Raw genomic sequence first — 10,153 nt, 5'->3', positions numbered from 1 at the left:
CTATTTGGTAGAGCCTCATGATTTCTTTATTATTTGCTCTGTTCTTTATTGGTAACACATGAAGCACTTGGTACATAATTTCAACAGGCCCTATGTCAAAGAAGCTATTATGTAAATACTGAGTTTCAAATGCCCTATTTAGCAAACTGTTAAAATTATAGCCAGTCAGAGGATTGTGGGTATCTTAATATTTCATTCCAACATAACTTAAGGTTAAAAGTGAATCATCTGCCTTTTAGTGTGTACATTTAGTGAAATAATTTTATTGATTTGTAACTATGTGCAGATTACTGGTGATAAATACTTATTCAGGTATTTCTGTAAGATACATTTACCAGGGACAGTTCACATAAGCATTTTCTCACAAGTGTGAAGTGAAATTGAAGGGAGACAAAATTAAATGGAAGAATGATAGAAAAGTCTTCCTCAGTAAGCATTTATACAGAATGAGATTTATAAAGCTCCTGTTTTTCTAGTAATTGGTTCAGATTGGCATACATTTCTCTTGACTTTCTGAGAATTCCAATTTTAGTATAAGGAATACATAGATACAATAAGTGACCATCAGATTAAGCATATGAGGGGATGATTTGTGATTTTTGTGCTCTTAATGATTTCTCCCCAGGAAATTTTTTAAATGACTTTGTGTAATATAAATGTCTAAGTTGAGGAAAGCAGGAGTAAAACAGTGTTGGGTACCTTTTATTTTCTTTCTAAAATATATACACACACAAGACCAGCCAGGAAAAATGCATTTTCAGCAACCACTTTTTTCTGGTTTCTCATTTGTAATATAAACTTTATGTTCTGGGTTAAGTTTCCTCATTATTTAAAGACATTAAAAACCCAAAGCACAAAACTTCCATTTCTTGCAGTATAACACCTCGCATATGTAATCTTTTTGCACTCAACAAGTACCATTTGGTAACTTTTTGATTTGGTTTGGGGAAAGAACAGTGGAAAGGATGCAGTGAAGTACATTCCTGCCTAACTAAAAAGCTAAACATGTTGGCAGCACAGTGCAGTGGAATGGAATGAGCTTGGAATTGAATCATGTCGTTGAGCTCCACTTTCCTTATCTGTAAAGTAAAAAATATTGGTTAGATATCCTTGTTTATTATCCTCTGTACTTATGACCCAATCTTGGCTTTTCTATTTAGTCCCTAAAGAATATGCCATTTAATGTATGGCTTCCAGGCAAGCTGTGTCTTGTGGCCATGACCCGATTAGTGTAAGTGGGAGACTTTCTGAATCCTTATAAAAAGGATTTTTTAAAATTTTAATTGTTCAAGTACAGTTTTCTGCCTTTTACCCCCATCTCAGCCCATCCCCCCAACCCTCCCCACCTCCCTCCCATTTCTACTCCCCGCCTTGTTATTGTCCATGTGTCTGTACTTGCTCCTGCAAACCATTCACCCGTTTCCCCTGAAATTCCCTCCCCTCTCCCCTCTGGTCACTGTCAGTCTGTTCTCAATTTCAGTGTCTTTGGTTATTTTTTGCTTGTTCCTTTGTTTTTTTTGTTTAGATTCCTGTTAAAGGTGAGATTATATGGTATTTGTCTTTCACTGCCTGGTTTATTTCACTTGGCATAATGCTTTCCAGCTCCATCCAAGCTGTTGCAAAGGGTAGGAGCTCCTTCTTTCTTTCTGCTACATAGAATTCCATTGTGTAAATGTACCATAGTTTTTTGATCCATTCATTTACTGATGGGCACCTAGGTTGCTTCCAGCACTTGGCTATTGTAAATTGTGTTGCTGTGAACATTGGGCTGCATAGGTTCTTTTGGATTGGTGTTTCAGGGTTGGTGGGATTGCGGACTGATAAAACCACTATGGAAAACAGTATGGAATTTTCGCAGGAAACTAAAAATGGACCAGCCTTTTGACCCAGCAATTCCACTGCTAGGATTATATAAAAAGGATTTTTGACTCTATTGTTGCAATACATGAGAAATTATGAGTTGACTTGAAATATTTGTTTACTACTAATAAAAAAGTACTGAAGTTTGTGGTTTGACAGGGGCCCTCTGGGAAATGTAACCAGTAAGAAGTAACCAAAGAACATCTGAGGTCAGTATTTGTAATTTATTATGTTAAGATTGCTGGAGGAATATGCCATCAAAAATGGTAAAATAGGGAGTTTATAAACTGCAGGCCTCCACTAAACTGGCAAAATCTGTTAGAATAACTTTTTCAGAATTCTATAATCTCATGAAAACCCCCAGGGGATTGTTTAGTGAAGAAAGAAGCTGCTGAATTTCAATAAGAATTATGGCGGTTTAGTTTACTCACTCCCTGTTCCCCACTCCCTTTTTGAGGATGCTGCAGGGACCTTGCATTCCTGGTACCAGAATAGGGAATCATATGGACCTTCTTCTAAAATAATAGTACTTTTGACCTGACAGGTCAGCCCTGGGGCTAGGCTTTCTTTTACCACTTTCCAACTTGCTCAGTTGTGAAGTAGTCCCCTGGGTGGGGTTTGCCAAAGCATTTAAAGGCAAATATACATGCACCAAGGAGAACATACAGGGTGAACAGCAGACAGACCAAAAAGCTTGGAAGGAAGATATTACATGGGAGAATAGAGTTTGGATGCCTGTCCACCAATAACCGTGATGTGTAAAAGCCAGACATTTTATTTTGGAAAAGTATTGTATAGTCAAGTATTGTATAAATAAGTTTACTATGCTGGGTAGTATCATACCAAAACTAAGATGGGTTATCTTTAAAATTCATTTAGCTAAAGACTTGAAAAGAAGTTTACCATCTGTGTTAACCTTGGAAAGATTATGTATTTCTTCTTAGATGAAAGGCAAAGACACACTTTTCCTTGAGTTTTGAGAAAAATTTTCAGTTTTCTATTACAAATTATTAAAATTACTAGAATTATTAAAAATTCTAAATTATTAAATTGTTAAAATTATTATTCAAATTATTAAAATTATTAAACTAGAGTTATCTAATTGTGCTTGTTGATCCCTAGTTAAAGCAAGTTTTTTCAATTTAGGGGAATGGTTAAAATGGTCTGTATGGCAAATGAAATTTTATTTTGAAGCATGTGACTTAGGCATGTGACATGCTTAAGTATTTTGCCATAGTATTTGGTTTGCCAAAAAGTTCATTTGGTTTTTTCCATAAGATGGCTCTACTAGCACTTAGTTGTATTTAACTTCATTCAAAACAATTTTCTTAGATTGTATTATGACAGCTGTCATATCAGCGTACATTTAAAATCAATCAAAATTGGTGAATTTTCATATAGCCACTTTAATATTGAAGACAGAAGAAAATAGGCAACATTTTTGACATATTGTGTTGTGACCATTCAAAGCCAGGCAGGTTCATGTAATTTGGGCAGATGGAAGAATATTCACGGAGCCATTGGAATGTCTGACATGCATTTATTCAAGGGTGGGTGATCCACGCACATGCAAGCCGCACATCCCCCTGCATGTATCACTGCATGTCACCTGTGTCCTAGTGTGGCACCCAGCAGGGAGCTCCTACCCCCTTAAGTACTAGAGACAAACAAAGCTGGCAGAAAGCCAATACGTTACGTAACGTACCTCAATGCTGCACATGAGAGCCCACTCAAGGCTATGGGAACCTTTATCAGATCCAGTCTCAAGGCTATGAGAACACAGCTTAGCAGGCCCATTCTCAAGGTTATAGGAAACTGCTTCCTTTAGTTGCCCAGACACCTGGATAAGGATGCCAGACTGACTGATTCTGTTTACCCTACACATATAATACTTTATTATTACAAGAAAAGTAAAAAGGAACTGAAACGCAAAAAAAAAAAGATTTACAGTGTATGGAGAAGGTGTTGTGACTGATTGAACATGTCAAAAATGGTTTGTGAAGTTTTGTGCTGGAGATTTCTCCCTGGATGCTTCCAGGTAGACTGGCTGAAGTTGATAGCATTCAAATCAAGACATTAATTGAGAACAATCAATGTTATATCCCGTGGGAGATAGCAAACATACTCAAAATACCCAAAGGAATAAAGCTATTGGTGAAAACGAAAAATATTCCTTGTATTTCATGGAAAAAGCCACACGGACTTTTTGGCCAACCCAATGTAATATTTCAATTACAAATATAGATTCTACATTTTGTCTTGTAGTTACTAAGAAGCAGCGAGAATATGTCAAAAGATAGAAAAGTGTATCACCTGCTAACTTGCTAACTTCTATTTGCTTCTCCCTTTTTTATTTAATATCCATGTTTTTCCAAGAAATCTAAGACTTTTTTTTTACTTTGATAGTTGACCTACTGCTAGAGAAAAACAGGAGTTTCATTTTAAATGTGTCGATTAGTTTGTTTATATCACTTGTCTAAACTTATTTTTTCCTAGACTTATTAAAGCTTAATCGATACATAAAAATTGTATATACTTAGGAATATAACATGGTTTGATATATATATACATTGTGAAATGATTATCTGAAGTGAATTCATACATCCATCACCTCATCTAGTTCCTTTTTTTTTTTTTACTTTTTGATGTGGTAAGAGCACTTAAGACCTCTCCTAGTAAATTCCAAGTACACAATACAGTATTGTTAAATATAATCACTATGCCATACATTAGTGCCCCAGAACTTACTCATCCTACAGGGGTGTCCAACCAAGGGTCACATGAGTCCCAGGATGGCTATGAATGTGGCCGAACACAAAATCATGAATTTACTTAAAACCTTTGTTTTGCTCATCAGTTTTCATTAGTGTGTGTGTATTTAATGTGTGGCCCAAGACAACTCTTCTGCCAGTGTGGCCCAGAGATGCCAAAATGTTGGACACCCCTGGACCCTTTAACCGATTTTTCTCCATTCTCCTGACTAGACCCTGGAAACCACTGTTCTGTGTGGTTCCATGAATTCTGTGCTAGATTCCACTTATGTGTAAGTGAGATTATGTAGTATTTCTCTTTCCCTGTCTGGTTTATTTCGCTGAATCATCCTCCAGATTCATCCATATTGTCACCAAAAGGTAGGGCTTTTTAATGGCTAAATGATATTCCATCGTACCACTATTTTTTTATTCATTCATCCACAGATGGACAGTGAGGTTGTTTCCATGCCCTGGCTATTGTGAATAATGCTGCAGTGAATCAGGCAGTGCAGACAGCTCTTTGATACTGATTTCATTTCCTTTGAATATATATACCCAGTAGTAAGAATACTTAATTATATGATAGTTCCATTTTTCATTTTTAAAAAACCTCTGTACTTCTAAATTCCACTTTTAAAGTGAAATTATGTACTCATAATTTCAATAATAACATTTGTGCCATCAATTATGCATTCACAGTCCATTTTATACCACTTGTATAATGTGCTATTACATGTATACAGGTGCTTTTAGATGCCTTGTGAATTATAAACACTCAAATTTTTATGAAATAAGTTGCATATATTGTATGCAAGTATAAACATGAATATCACATTTTTCTTTAACAAAATGGGGCCTGAGTGCTATCTAATATTTTCTAAACTTGGGGGGAGGGCATCTCTGTACAACAGTAATTTTATAATATTTCCAAGACTTATTCATGTTTTTACATAAGGTATAATTCATTTTGTGTACTGTTATTTGTATAATATTGTGTGAACATATCACAATCGAATAATTCTGTTTCCAGTAGACACTATGGTTGCTTCCAGCCTTTTGCTATTATTAATAATCCTGCTATGGATATCATTTCCTGTGTTTGCTTACATCCCCTGAGAACCCATCCCTGAGTGTGTGTATTTTCAGTGAATCCAATTCTGATCATGTTACTCTGTTACTTAAAAATCCTTCAGCCTGGTCAGTTAGCTCAGTTGTTTGTTTAGACAAACATCCCAAAATGCCAAGGACATGGGTTTTATCCCAGTCAAGGCACATAGAAGAATCAATCTGTCAGTGCATAAATAAATGGAACAACAAAATCTCTCTCTTCCCCCCTCACCTTCTCCACCACCCCCGCCCCAGATCAATTTTTAAAATTCTTTAAAAATCCTTCAACTTGGTGGCTTGGCATAAATACCTGGAATAATAGTCCAGATGGCTTGGAGTGATCTCAGGACAGCTACCTTAATGCAAGCAATTCCTTTGTAGAGTAGACATCTAATAGCAATGTCGCTGAGTGGCTTTGCTACTACTCTTCCCTTTCGTCAGCAGGATCTACCCTGTTCCCCTTTGCTCTGTACTCTGGACCTACAGATACTCTAAATCTGGTCAGATGTGAAAATGAATCTCGTACTACCAAAGTTTTTCAGGAGGAAAAAAAAAATCTTTTGGGAGGCTGTCTCAGAAAAAGCCACAATGGTGAAAAGGGCATGGAAGGAATCAGATGCCTCTAGTCTTTAACCATGGCCCTGCCATTTATGAACTATTACGTCTCTTAGCTCTCTGGGTCTCTTTGCACACCCGAAAAAAAAAAAGCAGTTATGAGTCCTGACTGGACTGACTTCTTGAGTGGTGTAGAAGATTAAATAAAACCTAGTTTATTTCACAAACATACCACTGTGCTAGATCTAGAAATGAAACATGTGGTCCCCTTGTCCTAAAAGAACTCATAGCCTGGAGCAGTGGTTCTCAACCCTGACTGCTCACAGGAATCATCTGGAGGGTGATTTAAAAAATATATATGGATGCCTGAGTTCCCTGCATCCTGGCCATGGGAGATTAGACAAATTTCATAAGTTCCCTTAGCTTATACTGCCTGTGTATGATGGGGAGAATAGAAGCTACTTCAGAGGCTAGTTGTATTAAATAATTCGTAACACCTGCCTAACCCTGTACCTGGTGTGGAGTACACAGGTGATAAATTGCTGGGAGTGGAGTAGGACAATCTACATAGCTGGCGTAGAGAGGTAGCTAACTAACTAGCTGGAGATCTTTGCCACAGTAGGGAGAAATACGCAGGTGCTCTGAATACCCTAAGAGGGTAATTTAACTCAGCTAGAATGACCATCCTGGAGGATATGATACCAGAGCTGAATTTTTAATTCAAAGGTGAGGAAATCAGACAAGCCAGGGAGACAATGGGAGTGAGGAACATCCCAGAGAAAGGGAGTCTGTTGAATTCCCCCGGAGCATGAGAGGAAGGATGAAACTGAGGAGAGCACAGGGGACAGATCTTGAGGGGCGCTTGAAAGCAGGCGGAGGAAGATGGCCTCCAAGCTGCTGGCTTTATCAAGAGCCACCAAAAGGTTTTCAGTTGTGAAGAACGCGACCTGTCCTGTTTAAGTTAGTTCACTGCGTCCTGGATTTGCGGTAACCAGATATCTCTTTGAGATACTAATTTCATTTCCTTTGAACATACATCCAGAAGTGGGATTGCTGAATCATATGGTAATGGAAGCGTCTGTCTCATCTCAAGCAATTGAATTAGGAACGGAGTAGAGGCCCTGAGAGGAAAGGGGAAAAAGACGGAAAATGTACTGCCCTTGGAGCCGTAAGGAGGGTAGGCGATTGGGATGGACCCGGAGGCCATTCTGATCCTAAGCACTAACTGGGCAAAGGAGGAAAAGTGCTATGCCTAGGGATGGGGCTCACGGCAACAGATAAAGATCTGGGTGGCCATGGCTGGTGTAGCTCAGTGGATTGAGCCGGGGTTGCGAACCAAAGAGTCTCCAGTTCGATTCCCAGTCAGGGCATATGCGTGGGTTGTGGGCCAGGTCTCCAGTGGGGGCCACGTGAGAGGCAATCACACAGTGATGTTTCTCTCTCTCTCTTTCTCCCTCCCTTCTCCTCTCTCTAAAAATAAATTAAAATAAAATCTAAAAAAAAGAAGATCTGGGTGGAGTATAGTAGATTCTGTCCAGGGCTGGATGAATCTCAAACGCCCCGTGGCCGAGAAGGTGCGACTGAGACCCCTTGCAGCGACGTCTCAGCGGAGCGGGCACACCGCGTGCCCTACGAAGCCGCTCCCACACAGCGGGCGAAGTCCACGCAGAGCGCTGGGGGACTGCGACGGGGCGGAGGCGGGGTAGGACTGACTCACCGCTACTGTGCGTGATTCTGGTCTCTGCTGTTCCCGCAGCCGCTGTCTGCGTCCCGCCCCGGGGTTAGGACCTGACCGCACAAACGCAGGGAGGGGCGCCCCAGTGGCGGCTTGCGCTTGCGCTGGACCAGTCCCAGGGTCCTCTACCACTCACCCTCCACCTTCCGAGAGCCTCCGCCCGCCTCGCCCGGTGCAGTCCGACCGCCTGCGCACGGTCCCGGGGCGCCCCGCCCAGATCACTGCTTCAAAAGGAGGCAGGTTCGGGTCGCTGTGAGTGAATGGAAACCTCCTGACAGCGCTGGTCCAGCGAGTGAACCTCAGCACCTGGACTTGACAGGTAACGGGATTGAGAAGGAACCACGGCTAGGGCGCCGCCTTCTCCTTCGCCTTGTTAATTTTTACATGTTTTGGGCTGAGGAAGAAGGCCATGTGTACAATTTATTGCTTCTGTGAGGTCAGGGGGGAGGACGAGTGTTTATCTTGCCTCATCAAGGTTAGTTTTGTTTTGATTTGTGTTTTATCAGCTGCATCTTTCTCTTGGTTGAAATCATGTTTCCTTCCGTTGTTACTACCCATTCTTCAATTTCTTTAGATATTTTCGTACTATTACACAGTTTAGGGTTACATTTGTATAATTACTCAGTTACTACTATTTGAGAGAAATGGATTTTTCTCAAATAGTATCACCAAGCTATCTTCATTCCATGAATAATTTGCTCCATTGATTCTGTTCCGATGATGCTGATTCCTAAACTAAGTTCTGGGATTGTGTTCGTCTTGAATATTCCACAATGCCCACTACTTTGGTCCACACGGAGGACTTCCAGTGTATTCTTGATACTCTATCCCTTTTTTATGCAGTATCCTCTGCTTATTCCTCTTATGACCAGATCAAATCCCCACCACCCACCCAGCCAAGCATGCCCTCATAGACCTGCACTGCCATCTCGACTAGCAACTTCTCTCCATTACAGTCTAGCAAAACTATTCTGCCTTTCAGACTCTGCATGTCCATCCTTTACAACCCACTCAAATCTTCATTCATTTTTATGTTCTTACCAAAAACAGAATACTTATGGAAAGCTGTCATTTAAAACAAGCATATTATGAAAAGTAGCAGATATAGAAATATCAAATATCTAGTTAGTAAATTTCTACATGTTTACTGCTCTGAATATTTTTGTTTAGTTTGTTTGACTCATGATCCAAATAAGCTCCTCAAATTGAAATTGGTTAATATATTTTTCCCTTCCATATGTTCCTACTTCATCTCTGCCTCTGTACCACTTTTTACTGTTACTGGAGTAAATTACAAGTTTTTAAGGCCCTTCTCCTAGATGATGAAATTATGGACTCACCAGTGATGTTCAGGTTTAAAGTTGTGGAATTTGCTGCATTTTTCATCCCCTTAAAGCCTGGCATTTGGGTTTGGAATCATATAAATACAAATCTCTTAAATTGTGCTTTCGTTGAGGGGGATCGTTGATTTACTTTATATAACAAGTGCACTCTTATGCATTTATATACAATGGATTTACTGAGAGAAATTAGGTTAAAATCTTCACATTTTAGGGAAAGAGAAGGATGTTAACTTTCAGGCCATTCTGTTACATGCCTGCTTCCCTTCTTAAGTCAGTTTTCTTCCTCCTCAATGTTGTAATATAAATAATATAATATTAATAAATAATAATAAGAATAAGCCCTATGTTTTGCATGCTCACTACTGTAAACCTAGTTTTGCCTATCGCTGTACACTGGACTTTTTTGCTGAGTGGGGCTAGTCTCAGTCTGTAACAAAGATAGTACTTGTTCTTGGTCAGTGTCATGCAGGTGCCTACATTGTTGTTGCAGTGTGTACACTCACCAAAAGAACTTCTGGTTTTAGACATGTATAGGGGCAGAAAATCAATGTGCAATAATGTTTTTCACCTAAAGCTGACTTTTCACCAACAGAAGTCTGGATGGTTTCTCTTCTGCCTTTCAACTCCTTTCTCAGGATCAGGTTTGTTTCTTTAGTAATTAAGCTATCTCAGTCTTTTATTGTGTTCAATACAATAAACATTGTATTGAACACAAACATTCTGTGCCAACTTCTAACCTTTTGTTGTTTTAACACAGAGACTTTGGATTAAATGGGTCTTGGATGCTTCAGTTTTCCCTC

This window comes from Phyllostomus hastatus, unplaced genomic scaffold, assembly GCF_019186645.2.
Source record: "Phyllostomus hastatus isolate PE091 unplaced genomic scaffold, TTU_PhHast_1.1 phas_contig_40, whole genome shotgun sequence".
NCBI classification, from domain to species: Eukaryota; Metazoa; Chordata; class Mammalia; order Chiroptera; family Phyllostomidae; genus Phyllostomus; species Phyllostomus hastatus.
This window is presented reverse-complemented; position numbering follows the sequence as displayed.